Below are 19,010 nucleotides of genomic sequence, written 5' to 3' on the forward strand. Positions count from 1 at the left end.
CATAAACCTCCGCTCTGCCACTGCATGGTGTTATGAAGCTTTTAAGCAGCTCAAGCAGGCACCAGAAAATTAGTTCCTTTTTTAAAATGCTGTGTTTTGATCATGCTGTGTGAGTGAAGGCTGGAAAAGGATGAAATGGAGGGTCTTTCAGTGGTCTTGTTTGCATGTGGGCTTAAGTGCATGTGAGATGGTGCAGACTTCACCCAGTGTGTGAGCTGGTTTCTGCTTGGGGCTGGCCCACATGTTGGCGGATCGTTGCCATATTAATTAAAACAACAGGCAGCACAGACAGTAGGTTTTGTTTGTGGATAGGTTAAGGGGAATGTAGCTGCTCACACCGGACAGGTTTGAGTGGGATGGCAGGTGTCTTATTATTTAAATCGATTTTATTGTTTACATGATTCCCTTCATTTAGGGGCCACTGACCTATACACAAGAAGGGGGGATCTGTGGAGGCCTGGACAGTAGCTGTTTAATATACATTCATTCATTATTATCTGAACCCGCTTTATCCTCATTAGGGTCACGGGGGTCGCTGGAGCCTATCCCAACTACTTTATGGGTAAAGGCGGGGTACACCCTGGACATGTCACCACTTCATTGCAGGGCTGACATATAGAGACAGTCACTCTCACATTCACACCTATGGGCAATTTAGATTAATGTCTTTGGATGGTGGGAGAAAGCCGGAGTGCCCGGAGAGAACCCACGCAGACGGGGAGAACATGCAAACTCCACACAGAAAGGTCCCACCCCCATCGACTGGTGTTGGAACCAAACCCAGGACCGTCTTGGTGTGAGGCATGAGTGCTAATCATTGCACCACTGTGTCACCTGTAGAGCCCGACAGATATGGGATGTTCAGGGCCAATGCCGATACCGATATTGGGGGCTAAAAAAAGCAGATATCCCTTATATCGGACGATATCCGATATTGGCCGATAACCGATATATTGGCCGATATATGAAATAAGAACATTGATTTACACAGGATATAATAATCTTATATTAGATAATTGTGGACAGGTGGATTAACAGTTGCATAAACCTTTGTTTATCTCACAAATATAATTTACACAACTTTCAAATGCTGTATAATAGTCTTATATTAGACTAGTATGTGACCTGTGGGGAACCACAGGTTGTAGATGTGGTAGTTTTTATGCTGGGGAGAGCAGACTTTTGGAAAAGATGTGTCAATAATTTATAGTAGTAGTGACATAAAAATTGTTTGGTAAATCATTCTTTAAAATGTAAGCGACACCTACTTTTAATGAGTCCAACTACAAAGCAAACTATGCAATCACAAAAATAATTAGAGTAAAAAATATTACTACCCCAAAATTATGTTTTCCCTCACAAATTTTGATGTGTCTGCCTCACGGCACTACAACTTCTCATGTAGACTAAGGACTAAACTGAGCATGTGCAGAGTGAATTAGGTGAGTCCTAAGTTGTTCCTGATTAGAGCAATTGCAAGAGTTACAACTAACCCGTGTTACAACTGTCCCCAGTCTCCCCCTACACTATTAATACCCAGGCATGTCTGCAGAATGAAACTGTGAGGGATTTTCGGACAGGGGTGGGGGGTGGGAACAGGTCGGAATGGGGAGTAGCGGTCTGTGATTTTTGGACGGGGGGGTGGGGGATGGAGCGGGGGGGATTAGCGGTCCATCCTTGTCGGAAGGGGGGGGGGGGGGGGGGGGTATCGGTATGTGATTCCGTGATTGTGTGTGTGTGTGTGTGTGTGTGTGTGTGGTGGGGGTGGTAGCCTGATTGTCCGAGCAGAAGTGAAAGTGAAACTGACAGGCTTCACTGTTCCTCTAACTCTCCGGGCAGCGCGCGCACACACACACACACGCACACACACACACACACACACACACACACACACACACACAGGAGCAGTGAGTGACAGTATGTCCACAGCAAAAAAGTAAAAAAGTTAATAAATCGGCTACATATTGGCTGATGTTGATTAATCGGTGATAAGCTATAATCAGCCCGATTAATGCTGGGCTCTAGTCACCTGTTTTATATACAGTACCAGTCAAAAGTAAGGATACACCTATGCATGCAATGGTTTATTATTGTATTAATTTATTACCTTGTCACCAGTTAAGTTTTGGAGGGGGGTACTCAGATCTATTTAGTGAACAGCCCTGTTTGACTAATGTTCTGATTCATACAGGGTTATTCAAAAAGAATGAACTGATTTCATGACGCATTGCTTCAGTTCTCAAGCATCGTCATGGAATGAGTCAGTGACCATTTGAAAGAGGAGTTTTCTAAGTTTTGAATGGATGCCACAGGGGCTCCAGGAACAATGGATTGGTCAGAAGGGGGCCCATGACCTTGCTCTTTGTGCTCGGCCTGTGAGATCCCCAGACCTCACTGTGTGTGATTTTTTTCTTGTGGGGATATGTAAAACATCATGTTTATATTCCACCGCTACCCACTAACCTCGATGACCTTAAACAGCGAATAACAACAGCGATCAACTTTGTGGATCGCGATATGCTGATACACATCTGGGAGGAATCCTCTTATCACACTGATGTTGTCAGTGCTGCAGGTGGTGGACACATTGGACACTTGTAAGACAGGAAATAAAAGCTGATTGCGAGTAGAATACTTGCGACTTGGCTATAGCTTTCTATTGCTTTTCCTTATTAAAATATTGCCTAATGAAATCAGTTCATTCTTTTTGAATAACCCTGTATTACGGTTTGTTTGTTTGGCTTACTACATAACACCATATGTGCTCTCATTTTTTTGGACGTCTTCAGTATTAATCTACAATGTAAAAAGTAATGAAAACAATGAAGAACCATTGATTGAGAAGGTGTGTCCAAATTTTTGACTGGTATTGTACCATTAGTGCATTAGTAACTGTTGCGGTCTCCAAACAATAAGAAAGTAGGTCAGCTCAAAAGGAATGGAGACCCCAACATAAAGAAAGGACACCATAGAAATTAAATGACTTTAAGGATTTTATTAAGTTAAACAAAAGTAACCTAATGAATCAACAATGAAGTCTTTTAAGAAAATAACAAACTCAAAAGGCAATTCATGCCCAAAATGAACTCAATGAACCAAAAAGACCTGGAGGTGCCGGCAAAAATAAACTAGAAGCACTCGGAGAGCGCAGACCTCTGCCAAGGCTGATCAGTGGCCCCCCCTGTGGGCCCCCCCACGCCAAGGAGGTTATGTTTTTGCCAGGGTTTGTTTGTTTGTTTGTTTGTTTGTTTGTCTGTTTGTCTGTCCGTTAGTGTGCAACATAACTCAAAAAGTTATGGACAGATTTTGATGAAATTTTCAGGGTTTGTTGGAAATGGGCCCCCCCGTGGGCCCCCCACCCCTGATCACCACCAAAATTTAATCATTTCTTCCTTATCCCATTTCCAACAAACCCTGAAAATTTCATCAAAATCTGTCCATAACTTTTTGAGTTATGTTGCACACTAACGGACAGACAGACAGACAGACAGAGAGACAGACAAACAAACAAACCCTGGCAAAAACATAACCTCCTTGGCGGAGGTAATAAAATGGAGGGGGAAGGTAGGCTACCCCCTATAGGGACGTAGAAGCTGCTCCCCCTCCCTAACAGAAAAGAACTTATTCAGCTAAATTTAAAATGAAAAGTTTGACCACCGGCCACCCCCAGGCCAAACTAAAAGAAATTAACTTAAATGTTAACCAAAAGAAAGAAGCTTCAAAGCCTAAAGCTCAGCTGGGTCCGGAGGGGTTTGCATCTGACTGGCTTTTGTGGCTGGCTGACCATCGGGGTGGCACAGAACACTGGTATAATTAAACCTGATGCTTTGATTCCAGAGGCGTCTTATGTAACAGTAATACAGGGTGTATCAGAAAAAAGTAGACTCTCAGAAAAACAACATAAAACCAAAATGTGAAGACGTTTTGAAAATCTGGTCTTATGTGTTTATTGACCATTTAATTCTCCCTTGATTGACACCAGTGTCAGTTTTCATGCTTCAGTGAACAACACTAATTTGAATTGTGGAAAATAAAAGTCTTTTAGGCATGGAAGTGTAAGGGTTAATATGAGATCTATCACCATGGATGATAAGTTCCATTGGTCTAAAACAGGAAAAAAATAATGACATGTTAACCCCCTACCATTAATACAAGGATTTCACATTAACGACAGGTTTGAGTCTCTCATGGCAAACGCAAGGGGTTAATGCTGTTAGTGAGGATTCTTTAAGGTTGTTTGGAGCTGACCATTTGAAATTTTAAACATTTCCGTCAGCATACGTCATTCATTGCATCATCACAGCTGAAGTGGAACTCCTGAGGCAGGACAGGGGACAGATATGTTGAGGAGGGCACAAATTTTCATGGCTAGAAACAGGCCCATGTGGAAGACTAAACATGCTGGAATCCTTAAAATAGGTGTGTGCCTTCAGTTAAAATCCTAAAGTGTAAAACCTAAATCTTGACTCAATGAGCAAATTTTGCTATTAATTTTCAGTTTCTCACTGATGTATGAAATCTTTGTATCAATGGTAGGGGGTTAACATGTCATTATTTTTTTTCCTGTTTTATGTATGCAAGTAAAAGACCAATGGAACTTGTCATCCATGGTGACAGATCTCATATTAACCCTTACACCTCCATGCGCAAAAGATTTTTATTTTGCACATTTCAAATTAGCATTGTACATTGAAGTGTGAAAACTGACCCAAGACACTGGTGTCAATCAAGGGAGAATCACATGGTCAATAAACACATATGACCAGATTTTCAAAATGTCTTTGCATTTTGGTTTTATGTTGTTTTTTTCTGAGTCTACTTTTTTTCTGATACACCCTGTAGTGCGTGTAGAATGAAAAAAAAAACCCAAAACAAAACATGAAACCTGTTTACGCTTACAGCATAAAACCCACATATTTAAAATTGAAACTTATTTTTTGCTTTTGTACCATTTGGAAAAGATTTGACTATGTTAAAGTTTCTGTCAGTATGTAACTTGCAGTACATATTAACCCTCTCATGCATAGTGGTCAGTAGAGTGGACAGCTCTTCAAAAGCTGTTCTCCTGTATATTTATGGGTTTTGACATTTTACTTGCCAACACAGTGGGACCCTTGCACATGATCCCATACACTGTCACCTATTGGCCAGTCATGGGAAGTGCTTCTTTTTGTTTTTTTTTTTTTTTTTTTTTTTTTTTTACTCATAGCCAAGATGGCTGACAGGAAGTCAGAAATGCTGAACATCCCAGGAATATCTTGTAAATCCTTCTATATCAGGACACCCCTGTAGGTAGAAAAATATGCTAGCATCCAGTAACATCAAAGGATTAATATCTGTGTTAAAACTGCAGTTATTTATTTCATATTGGACGAAATTTGCAATTATTCAGATCCACTAAATTGGACGCCATGCATCACTGGCTGTATTTCAACTTCAATTCATACCATTACTTTCACTTTACTGTTAATCAATTGATCCGCAGTAACATGTTTTAGTGTAAATCAATTGCTAATTGTTCTTAGGGTGTAATTAACAGTTGTTTTGGGTTTTGTTTGCATAATATCTCCATTAAGTGAGTAACAACTAGTATTAGAATATGTTAAAATGTGAGAAAACATCAGATTAGGAGCATTAAATATGTTTAATTGCATAGTCTTCCCACAGGATATCATTTTCCAATGTTGTTAAATACACATTTCTTTGCTTCAAAAGTTAAAGGTATGGTGGACATTTTGTAACGCCATGAAAAATAGGTTCATAAATAAAATATTAAAATAGTAATTGCATTGTTTTTACATGCCTAAAGACAAATAAAACACTCTGGAAAAAAAATCTTGATTAAGGTTCTTAAATGAAGATTTGCACAGGACAAATACAAATAAATAAATCAGAACAGTAACAAAATAGTAACAAAACGATAATGTGAGAGCATGCTATCAACAGGACAGCCTTGAAGTATTTAGTAACTGCAGAGGCTAAACTTGCAAACTTGACATTGCTGAACTAAACTGCAGACATCACCGTCAGGGCAGAGCAGTTGAATAATTCACCATAATGTCCTTGTGGCAGGATGGAAACACAGAAACAACCACAGGAAGGGCTTAAAGTAGTCCAGTACTTTGACAGGAGAGACTGCAGAGAAGCCAGCTCCGTACAGACATCACTCTGATTATTTCTTATGATTGCCTCCACTTTCATGTTTGCCAGAAGCACACAGAGGAAAGCAGGTCGTGGCATGATTGCTCTGCGTGGCTGCTGCCACATGGAATCATGGGTATTATTTCAAGTTTGCCAGTAGCACAGAGATACATCAGCACATGGAATTGCTGATTGCGATTTAATCACTTTAGATGATCGCTGTCACCAGAATCATCAGCTTTGATACTCACTCCTGACGTGAGAGAAGTTGACAACCCTTGAGAAAGCTAATTTTGATCATGTGGATGTTAGGAAATAGTGGAGAAAAAAAACGCCTGGCACCATTTCCTGTAGTGTGGACCTGTCACATGTGTCCACTGAGAGCGTGACGTGTGAATGTAATGATTGGAATGCAGATGGAATAATCCTCCAAGGATTAATTGATACGCTGTGAAAGAGAAGTGTAGGGAGAAAATCTCTTTGGCTTTTCCACCCCAGAGCTATTATGTATGCAATGAGCAAAGTGCTGCTTTCATCATTTTCATTTACTCTCAGGTTTCCTCAGCCTTACTGTACCTCTCTCACCACACCACACCACACCACACCCCCCCCTTCTTATTTTTCCTCTCCCACTCATTATGCCCGTCTTCTTCTTGACACTTCATTAAGGGCCCCCAGTGTCCTGTTCTTTTGGCCCTTCGGGGTGCATGCTGGAGTGGATTTGCAGGCCTCTGGAGGCCAATGACACTTCTTCATTTCTCTATAGGTGTGATGCAGAGAGCCAGACAGTGTTAATTTGACGGTGCTTTTGCGTCTCGCTCTTATCAACATCTGTGCTTCTTTTTTAGCAGCTGTTAGTGTCAGTGGGTGTGAGTTAGGGATGCATCGATCCGATACCAGTATGGGGCATCAGCTCCAATACTCAGTGTGTGTACTCGTATTCGTACTCGTAAAAGTAATCTGATACAAATGCACCGATACCACTTACGGCCGTATGACATTCACAGTTCAGTGCAGCAGGTATGCGGCGATGGAATAATGTGTGGGGGGTGTGAAGAGTGTGGAAATTTTTCAAAATAAATGACGGTGATAAAAGTAACGCTGACTGCAAGTAACGTTAAAGACACAGATGGATACGGACAGAGCATTCTGTCCGTCCTCTGCGTACATTCCAGCCGTCTTCCAGGTGCTCGCGGATGCGTACCCAGATGGAGAATACCAGCAGGAACCGTGGAGGTAGAGGATCTGTTCAAAGAGCGACTGTGTGAGTTAGAGAAAAACTACTGACAGATTTATGACAACTACCCAGGGCTGAGCTGGGGGTACGGAGCGGTGCAGACCACAGCCAGCAGAAGGGAAAATGATACTTATCGCTCATTTATCTTTTCTCTACCTGCTGAAGCTTTGCTTTTAAACGTTACCAGCAAAAATGCTGCAACATTAGTATCCACATTAGTGTTACCTCTGTCGTCTCCATGTTTGTTATTACTTACTTTCTTCTTCTCAAAAACTTTACTCTTCTTCGTGGTATTTGTCCAGTATGGTTAATTAAGAGTGGCACCCTCTGGTGGATTAATTGAGAAATGCTCATTCCAACACATTAAATGTCAGTAGCAGCACCTTGTTCCAGTCAGACTAATGACAACAACAATAAAACACATTTACAGAAGGAACTAAGAACTGGAATGGGATTATTAAGTACTTGTATCGGTACTCGGTATCCGCAAGTACTCAAATGTAAGTACTCGTACTCGGTCTGGAAAAAAGTGGTATCAGTGCATCCCTAGTGTGAGTGTTTTACCCATCCCATGCCAATGCTCTGGGCTCTTCTGTTCAGTCTGTGTGCCTCATTGGTCAGACGGACTGATGGACATCAAACTCTCAAATACACAGCTGATCAAGTCATTATCATAATCACAATGTAAACATGTGCAAGTCTATACTCACAAAAGGCTGTAGGTACCAGTAAAATACACAAAATCAAAGTCACAACTCGAAGAAAAGTCTAAACTTCTGTGCTTGACTTAAAAAATGTATAGAAATAATGCAATAATTGTGCTTTTTCTTTGATAACCAAGTAAATAACCTTATGTCACTATTACAAGTCACAGTGTTGTCCACAATACACACAATATGACTTTTCCACCAAATCAAACAGCCCTACTAGCCATAAAAATATTATATAAATATTAGGGCTGTCAAAATTAACACATTAACGCAGATTAATCCATCATCATGATTAAGCTGATTAAAATTTTTTTAACTCAATTAACCCATCTGCAGTACAGAATAACTCTGACCGTCTCTGGCAACGTATTTGGGTCAGTTTGTTAAAGGAGAGTTACTGTTGCACATGAGCAAATAGGCAGTTGATCTGGTAGTGACAGGCAGCAGAACCAACCCGTAAAGATGGAAGATGCTAAACATCACGTTGGTCCTCTGGATGGAAATATGAGGACAAAAAAACCAAGACTGAACAGCTGTTTCAAGTTGTTTTGTTGAAACTGTTAAAGGTATTTAATAAACACGTTAAGTGCATATATATTCCCTTCTTTCTTGAGTTTGCTCATACAAAATGAAATGCGATTACTATAGATTCAAAATGAATGGTATTTAGTTGTGATTAATTGAAATTAATCCACAGCAACCTTATGATTAATCTGATTAAAAAATTTTAATAGTTTGACAGCACTAATAAATATATAGAGTACTCAGCCTAACTAACAAATATGGCACCATACATTATGGTTATCTTCTATACCATAATACTGGAATGTCTCAGTGTCTGTGTGTGTGTATCTGGACTGAGACACTTAAAAGCATTCGATGATTGTGCATTTGTTTTTGTTTCTTGCTGCACATTTTTTTATTTGCACCACGTTCCTCTTTTTGTACCTCGTTTAGACTCATGTTTGAGTTTGTGAATTTGCATCGTTTCTGTACTTGCAGCTGTTTTCGCTGAACTGAGATGCATTTGGCCGTTGCAGTGTGTTTGGCCCTTGTCAGCCACCGTACAGACCCTGTTAGAAAAGAAACACCTGAATTCAACGCGTCCACATACTTTTGTCCATATAGTGTATATATGACTATGTTATTGTGCAAAGCTTTTTATCTTAGATATTTCATGATAAATACCTGAGCATCTTAACCCTCCCATCCTTATCAGTCTTCCGTTCTGGTCCTTCTCAGGTTTTCTCAAACAAATTGGACCAGTTTTGGAAGGACAAAGGGATCTCTCAGAGGAACAGTTAAGATACAGGTGTCAAACATGCAGCCAGGGGGCCAAATCCAGCCCGCCAAAGGGTCTTATCCGGCCTGTGGGATGAATTATTGAAATGCAAAAGTTACATTCAAAATATTATCAGTCAGTCGTTTTACTTTAGGGGCCATAAAAAGCTCTACTTTAGTCTCAGGTGGGTCAGATCAGTAAAATACTACCATAAAAACCTACAAATAATGACAATTCCAAATTTTTCCTCAGTTTTAGTGCAAAAAAGTGAAATTACATGAAAGTGTGTAAATTTACAAACTAGCCTTTCACAAAAAATATGGAAAAACCAGAACTGTGTTAATAGAAGAATGTGCAATTTTCCATTTTCTGCCAGTTACTAAAATATTTTGTCAATTCGCAGATCCATTGTGATCTGTAAGTTGTAATGCACATTTACAAATGATAAGCAGAGGCAAAATATAGTTAAAATTGCACTTATTTTTCTTAATAAATTTCAGTCTTTTCATGGTTGTTCATGTTATTCACATTTTTAAAAGGACAGTTTATAGATGTAAACGTTTCCATAATGTAATTTTACTTTTTTCACTATAAAACACATTGAAATGTTTGGAGTTAACATTATTTTTGTATTATTATGTTATTAATTGACTGGTCCGGCCCCCTTCAGATCATATTGGGGGTGAATGTGGCCCCTGAACTAAAATGAGTTTGACACCCCTGAGTTAAGATACCAGCAGCCATTACTCAATGAATGTTAAAAGTAGTCTATACAGAGCATAACAGATGGCCTTCATAATACAGAACAGCCTGCAGACTGTGAAAATAACCTTTAGTGAATATCAGGAAAAACCTGGACCAGGCAATGGCTCTGGACTCTCAAGGGCCTTTTAAAACAAAGATACTCCACAAGATTATTTTTTACAACACAAATATAAGGGTCTTTCCTCAGAGATGGTGTTTATTTTTTTTTATTCATTGCTTTTTTTGCTGTTTGAGTTATGGTCTGTGTAAGCTGCGGTTAACAAGTCAGAAAAAAACCCTTTTTAAACAAGGACTGAAAAAGTGCTTCCCCTCATTCCCACTGAGACATTTTTAAGTTTTAACATTATTTTTTAATAGTGTTAGGAAGTAAGTTCAGTTTCTTTAAAACACTCTTCACTTGTAACCCCACTTGTATATTTTGTTGAATTTTCCTTTCTTTGTCTCAGCAATAAACAACAACTGGACCTGACTGCAGTTTAAAGAAATAAAACTGTTCAGTTGTTGTTTTTTTCTTTGTTGGTAAAAACAAATGTAAGGTTGATATAAGAAATAACTCCTTCTGTCATAGGAGCTCTCACTTGCATGTTCGTCTTACTTATTTTTCCTACCGCATAAAATGAAGAAACACGTGGATCATTAACTCATAAAGACCCAATGCTATTTTTGTGGCAGTTCCCAAATGATTTTTTCCTTTATTTTTAACTTTTCTTAAGCAATTTATCAATATTTGTTCTAATATTATGCTCAGTATTTTGCATTCTTAAGTGAGAATCAGGTATTTTCTTATATTTAATTCACTGATCATGTAGATTTTCATAAAAGCTCAGTTAAAGTTGAGGGGTATTGTGTCAAAAACAGAAGAAAAAATGACTTTTTCGGTAAAATATATTATTAACTGAACATAAACCAAGCATCTCCATCCACTGTCATTGATCCAACTCTATGGGTTTTACTGGTGAATTAATGTTGTAGAAGATGACAGTGTTTCCATGCTCACTGCGGAGCCTCTGAACGTCCAAATGGGTCATATCTGATAACCATGAAAAGATGACAAACTGTATTTTACACCAATTATTTACATGTATTGATAGAATTAATGGCTCAACAGTTATCTAACTTTTTATATTAGTAAATTATTTTGGTCACCAGTGGATGTTTGGGTTTTTATGGGTTAATGCAGTTTCTTTCAACCTTGGGGTCAGGACCCCATGTGGGGTCGCCTGAAATTTTTAGTAACTGATTAAAAAAAAAAAAAAAAAAATAATAAAAATATATGGTGAATTGAGAGAGACAATCACAATACATAAAAGACAAACTGTGAGTGTGAAACTGAAGCACTGTGGTACTGCTTATCTGCCAAATGTTCATTGTGGTCGGTTTCAGATGCTGCAGCTCTTTCATAATTCATAGTTTGAGTTCTTGTTTGTTCAGTATTAATTGTCAGCCTTGTAAATCCAAGCTGGACTGACTGTACATATCCTGACCAAGGAAAATAAAATTCTCCCTTTATGCCGTAATCTACACCTGGCTTTTCTACGTCTGTCCATAATAATATACATTACATAGACTAAATGTCCTCTAAAATTAACGTTTATTTACATAGTATAGCAAACTATTACAGGACCAAATCAAGTTAATTTGAGCAAAAATAAAAAAAAGTCTTTGTTTTGAATGTCTGGGGTCGCCAGAAATTTGTGATGTTAAAATGGGGTCACGAACCAAAAAAAGTCGGAAAGCACTGGGTTAATATGTTATATTCACCCTCTTGTAAGAGTAGTTCTACATGCCTGCAGGGATGAGCGTAATATTAACGTATCATCTGTTTGATTCTGTTTTTTAATCATTTGTCCTTTCCTCTCTCTTTCCACCTCACCTCCTCCATACTTGCCTCACATTTTGTTATTAGATTGTGCTTTTACTGCCACAGTCAATATAACCGTGCCAGCTGAGTGTATTTTTGGTCCATATTTGGCATTCTTATCCTTTTTGTTACTACCCCGCGGCCCACCCATTAGTGTTCCTCTCCCTCTTCTGCTCTTATCGCCCGCCCTCACTGGCTTCACTCCCTGTTTATTCTCTGTCTTCCCTCCCTCTGCGGTTCTGCTCTTAATTCGGCCTTACATCCTATCTATTTAAGGAAGAAAGCAACGTCTGCTGGGAAACTGCTGGGCTGGGTGGGGAGATTCAGCTGAATGGCACAGCTAGTCCCCAGATGCCCTGTTGCGGCCATATAGAAAAGACAGACAAAGAGACAGGGATGCAATGTGGTCAATACACAGATGTGGACGGAGTGACAGGGACTGGTGGAGAAAAATAGGAGTTAATTGGGAAAATGGACAGAGGAGGAGTTTTATAAGAGGAACTGGGCAGTGCTTTGTCTTTGATGTGACTTGTCCCGCTGTGAAAGTCCCTTAATGTCTCTGTTCTGCCATGACTCAGGGCTGTTGGTGGCTGTGGATGCTGCAGAATCAACCTGTACACTTAAATACACAACAGCACAACACCGTACATGCACATGCCACAGAGATCTGCAGATTGTATTTTAGATACTATGGATTGAAGTGTTTTTTGGATTGGCTTATAAGTGAATTCCTGCATGAAAGCACTGATTTGACCTTGAGTTATAATGATGTCACGGTGGAGTAAAAGCAACTTCTTCTGCCTCAGGTGGGTGGTAAGCTAGCAAATGAGCCCAGCCTGCATGCATGTTGTCATTGAAGAGTAACGTTATGTTCAGACACGACAAAGTGCACAGTGAATAGGGATGTAATGATTACCGGTATAACGATAAACCGTGATAAAATTGCCAACCGTTAGTATTACCGTTTAAATTCTAATTTTCTTGATGACCGTGTTTGATTACCGCACTTTTCCGGAGAAAACACATTTTTAAGTGTGTATACCTAATATTTCAAACCAATATTCGTTTTTAAAGCCTTTGAAAAGGTTCGTTAAGCATCTGTGTGTTATTTATGTGATAAATTATATACATTTTTCAAATCGGATTTTATATATTTTTTGTGTTTTTGGTCCTTTTATGTTGATATAGTAGGTTAAAGTGAAAAAAAAATAATAGACAGATGAAATAGATGAAGTTGTGCTGGAAAAAAAGATACCAAACATGGGTATAGTAAACAAACACAATTTCAACAATACCCCGATAATAATAAGTGTGATAATTTTAGTCACAATAACCGTGATATGAAATTTTTATATTGTTACATCCCTAACAATGAATTTCACCCAGCAAAGGTTCGCTGGGGGGGGGGGGGGCATATTTTTGCATTGTTTTGACAGAAAATATTTTTTTCGATGTGAACTCACTTTTGTTTCTATAGAGTTTGCGTTCACTACCGTCATCTACGCAGCTTCAGGCTACCATTGCACAACCCATTCACAACAATCTGACTGCATAGCTTTGGTAGAGTAAGGTCATTCTTCTCCAACAGTTCAGACTCATACAAGTTTCGGGAGGGTTAACTTGTGAACTGATGCAGTAAACATGCTCTGTTTGATCACAAGGCAAACTGCATCAAATAGTCTGATGCGCCTGTAGAGACTACAGCCGACATTCAAACAGGTAATTACAGTTCCAATTTGAACTTTTCACCTCATGCTTGAACGAATGTTCAAAGTTCGAATAAAAACTGACAGCCTGTACTGTTGTGAAATGAATTTACGCAAAATAATCGTAGTAATCGAGAAACCGCGATTATTTCTCTGACAATAATTGTAGCACCGAAACCTCTGATCCTTACATCTCTGATTTGACCTGATTCTAAACATGTTTCAGTTCAGTTTAGAATTAAAGGTAAAGCTGCATAAGTGTCTCTGATCTGATAAGAAACATGGCTTCTAATGTGTCAAAAGATGAGATGGATGACATACATGTGTAACCCGTTCAATATATATGATTATATAATTACACAAAATTGGGTTAAATTGTCATTTTCATTCATAGTCTATACATACCTGGTGTCTTCCTTATTGTACAGTTTGTTTGGGGTGTTAGTCCTCCAGCCACACCCACTTCTTCTTCATGTGTCCCCCCGTAGTGTTCGTGTATAAATTCCCTGTGTGCCCGTCGCTCTCCCCTTTTTCATATTGTCTCTGGCGAGAGGTCAGTATTGATATCGTCATATCCCGTGTATTTGTACATTTATTTGCTGATTTTTCTTATTATTTGTTTTATCCATGTTTGTTAAGTTGTGTTTACTTTGATGTTGAACTTGTTGGTTTTGTTGTCTATGCCGTGCGGTGTTGACATGATGTTTTCGTCATTGTAGATCTGGGTGCAGGGCCTGATTTAGCGTCCCAGCTAACTGTTTTTATAATCCTGTTGTCCAGGGTAAATAAATGGAGACTGCCTCCGCATGAAATCACTGTGTCTCGGGTTAATGCTCATCCAACAACACAACGCAGAGGGAATAGACCGGTCACACATGACAGTAATGGACATTTTTCTTATATTTTTATTCTTATTTTTAGTAGTTTTAACATATCTTATATTTTATCTATAACTTTGGGTGCTTTATGGTATGTTAAATGTGCTATATAAGTAAACTTGACCCCTGACCTTGATTTTTCTGTATTTCAACAGTAAGTCTTGACATCTCAATCAAGAATTAATGTTAGTAGTGCTGTCAAAGGATAATAATTTTTAATCAGATTAATCACAGGGTTGCTGTGGATTAATTTTGATTAATCATGATTAAATATCATTCATTTTTAATCTATATTAATCGCGTTTCATTTTGCATGAGCAGACAGACTCAAAAAAGAAGGAAATATATATGTACTTAACGTGTTTGTCGTAAGTTGGGCGACACATTACCCGAAGAGCTAACAGAATCCCCGACTAACGTGTGCTTCGTGTTAATGTGGTATTTTAAACTGGAAGTACTTCAGTGAAAAGAAAACTCCTTCCTGTAGAGTGTGTATAATACTCTTTGTTGATCGAGTGTTCCGTCTTGTTATTTTTTTTTTGTCCTCATACTTCCATCTAAGGGCCAACGTGCTGTTTAGTGTCTTCCATCTTTATGGGTTGGTTCTGCTGCCTGTCACAACTGGATCAACTGCCCATTTGTTCATATGTAACTCTACTTGGACAAACTGCCCAAAATGCATCGCCAGAGACGTTCAGAATCATTTTGTGCTGCGGATGAGTTAATTGCATTTAATTTTTTTGTCAGATTAATCATTACGATGGATTAATCCACGTTAATGCATTAACTTTGACAGGCCTAGTTATTAAATTTAAGTATAAAAACAGACTTTGCTTGTAACGTGTTAATGCACTACATGGAACAGATGATGGGATATTTTCATTTCCAATCAATTGTGTGAATAGGCCTCATCACAGTTTGGATTGTATTAGGAGATTATATGATTTCTCTGTCAGTGCATCTGTCTGTCTGTCAACAGGATTATGCAAAAACTACTGTACTGATTTTTATGACACTGGGTGGAAAACTAGGCACAGGCCAAGGATGAACGCATTAATGTTGGACCCACGCTGGAGGATAATCAGGCTGATTTTGGGTGGATTCAGTCTCCAGAGTAGACCGTCTGCTAATGTGAGTGATTTACACGTAGAAACTCAACTCTCCTGAACTGCTCACACACTGGTCAGGACTCTACTTATAATAGGTTTGATACACTATATGGACAAAAGTATTGGGACACGTTGAATTCAGGTGTTTCTTTTCTAACAGGGGTCTGGGATACAAAACAATAACAACAATGTCATAATAAACTTTTATATTTTTTTGTATTTCATCTTTTTTGACTGCATAGCATTGCTATAGCAAGTTCTTGTTTACATTTGTGTCCCTGTGACATGAGGGGCCATTAATGATGTAAAATAGTGTGTAATGTAACATTATTTCATATCTTGTAGTGCAGGAATGTCAAAGTAATTTTCTTCCAGTGACCACAGTCAGCCCAATTTCATCTCAAGTGGGCTAGACTAGTAAAATAATAACATCATAACCAATAAATAATGACAACTCCAAGTTTTTCTCTTCGTTTTACTGCAATAAAAAACATTAAATTAAGAAAATATTTACATTTACAAACTATCCTTTCACAAAAAAGATGTGAAAAACCTAAAAAAAAAATTGTAAGAAAACTAAGGGCAAATTTAACAATAATATGCCTCAACGTATCATTTATACATGTGCATTACACACAATGTTACACAAAACATTTGGTAACAGGAATAATATTGCTAAAGTTTTGGAGTTTGGACCTAAAATAAGAACAATTTCTGCAATATTACATCTCAGTTTATTATTAACACGACTTACAAATCATAGTGGATCTACAAATGCACAAAACATTTAGTAACAGGCAGAATATTGTTAAAATTACACTTAATTTCCCGTAAACATTTAATAATGGATTATATTTCTATAGTGTTTTACAAGGCACCCAAAGTGCTTTACTTTAGTGATCCATTATTTATTCGCTCACACACTGGTGGTGGTAAGCTGCATGTGTAACCACAGCTGAGGCAGGCTGATGGAAGTGCCAATCGTACGCCAGTGTGAGTGACACTGGAGGCAAAGTGGCTGACATGACTAGGACAGAGTGGGATTTGAACTGCCAACCCTTTGGTTATTGGACGACTCGCTCTACCTCCTCCCGGTGTTTGAAGTGGTTCATATTTGTTCAGGTTTTTCACATTTTATTGTTAAAAGATAATTTGTAAATGTAAACATTTTCATAGTGTAATTTTATTTTTTCATATTAAACCAAGAAGAAAAACTGCAGTTGTAATAATTTATAGATTATTAGGGCTGTGTATTGGCAAGAATCTGGCGATACAATTCAAATCACAATTCTGGGATCACGATATGATATAGCACGATATATCATGATATTGTTAAAAGCAATTTTTTTTTTTTTTTTTTTTAAGATTATTTCGTGGAAGAGTTGAATTACACCATAAATATGCACAAATACTAAACACATTTTTATTTGATCACAACAGGATCTAATGCTATATCACAAAATGTTCATTTTCAAACTGAAATTATGTTTTACAGACATTACAGTTTCAGATCCTACTTAAATGTTCATATTCTATTAGCTCAGAACTAACATCAGAACATTATTTTAGTTCGATCCCAACAAAGGAACTAACATTATTTAATATCAGAGTGTTAAATTACAATAAATGAAATATAAACAAAAAAGAAAAACAAAAACAGAAATGAACCTCCACAATATCTGCATTTGAATAAATACCTAAAAATATCGATACAGTATTTTTTAATATCGATACAGTATTGTGAAATAAAATATCGCGATATATTGCTGAACCAGTATTTTCTTACACCCCTAGTTATTATGCTATTATTTCACTTGAGCTGATCTGTTAATGGCCCCTGACTGAGTTCAATGTCCTTGTTTGTTAATATCTTCAGTGTAATTTTTATACTTCCCAAATTCATCTGGAAAACCAGCCCACCAAAGGTTCCACTCTGACACCCTTGTTGTAGAGTGTGCATTTTTGAGATTGGAGAGAAAAAGGCTGTGAAGAGTCTTAAAAGCGTGATTTCAGATTATGGTAGAAAGACAAGAGTGAACTTTTGGCTTCAGCAGAGGTCTGTGCCCTCTCAGTGAACTACAAGGTCAAGTTGTTCCTTTACTTTTTTTAGTTTAAAGATTTTTGGGAATGTTATGTCATTATTTGTCAGTGGCAGTGGAGAGAGTCAGGAAACATGACAGGTAGCAAATGGTCCTGCCAGCAAGGAATCTACCCAGAGACCCCCTGCTCAGGGCATTTGTGCCCATATGTGGTAACCACTCAACCATCAGTTCGCTCTGTATGCTCCTTACTTCAACACACTCTGCAAAAACAAAATGAAGCCAAATATTAGTAAATATGACCACAGTGTCTCCAGCAGAAGAACTGCCAGTGGAGTTCTTGGCTGGATTTCTTTTAACTAGGATAAGTCTTGCCTCTTAGTTACTATAAAAATATGTTTTTATGGGTCTTAAGACTAGAAACAACTGCCAACATTGAATTACATTGGGCTTATTCATCAGCAGGGATATTATGCGAACCATTGTTTTACTGTAACTTGTTCCTGGTTAAATCCAGTTTTGGAGAACTACAGTGGTACAAGACTATTATCCTCTTATAGAAAGAAAAAGCTAATTTCCCATAAAAATAGGCCTATTTGTTCTTCTTAGCTCATAGACTAATACTACTTAAATGGAAAGATAAACAACCGCCAACATTTAAATCTTGGTTTCTGGATCTTTTACATCATTTAACATTGGAAAAAATTAGATATTCTATAAGAGGATGTGCCAGTAAGTTTTTAAGTACCTGGCAACCTGTTCTGAATCACATAAAAGAGGTAGATCCCTCACTTATTCCACAGTAGTTTTATTTATACGAGTCTGTGACTAATATCTGTGTTCCTTATTACCTCCGTCGCTTTGCTTTGTGTGTTTGCGTGTTTGTTTGTTTGTTAGCAGGATAACTCAAAAAGTTATGGACGGATTTTCATGAAATTTTCAGGAAATGTTGATACTAGCACAAGGAAGAAATGATGAAATTTTGGTGGTGATTGGGGAGGGCAACAGATCTGTCTTGGCAGAGGTCTGTGCTCTGAGTGCTTTTCTTATTTATTTATTTATTTATTATTGTCAATTATCATTTTTTTATGGTGCAACAGGGTGGGAATGTTCATGGGTTTGGGTATTAAAAAACAGAAAACAATGACTGTATTATGCTTTTCTGGATGACTCAATATGTAATAAAAACACTTTGAACAAAAAAGGCTTATTTGACATTCTTGGAATGTCTTAGTTATCTGGAGTTCACAGTCTTTCTGTGAAAAAAGACATGACATTTTAG

The 19,010-nt window shown here is 38.0% G+C and overlaps 2 protein-coding genes across 2 annotated transcripts in view; both read left to right on the forward strand.

The window, feature by feature from the left end:
- LOC115422625 (uncharacterized) overlaps positions 1-141 on the forward strand; it is a 32,631-nt gene extending 32,490 nt beyond the window's left edge. Inside the window, exon 8 of the transcript XR_003935862.1 lies at positions 130-141. The gene's annotated coding sequence lies outside the window, so the exon portion shown is untranslated. The remainder of the gene's footprint in view (positions 1-129) is intronic.
- The window catches only part of klhdc8b (kelch domain containing 8B), a 536,176-nt gene that overhangs the window by 8,163 nt on the left and 509,003 nt on the right, over positions 1-19,010 (forward strand). The gene's annotated exons all lie outside the window — the stretch shown is intronic.

This window comes from Sphaeramia orbicularis, chromosome 7 (assembly GCF_902148855.1).
Source record: "Sphaeramia orbicularis chromosome 7, fSphaOr1.1, whole genome shotgun sequence".
Classification (NCBI taxonomy): Eukaryota; Metazoa; Chordata; class Actinopteri; order Kurtiformes; family Apogonidae; genus Sphaeramia; species Sphaeramia orbicularis.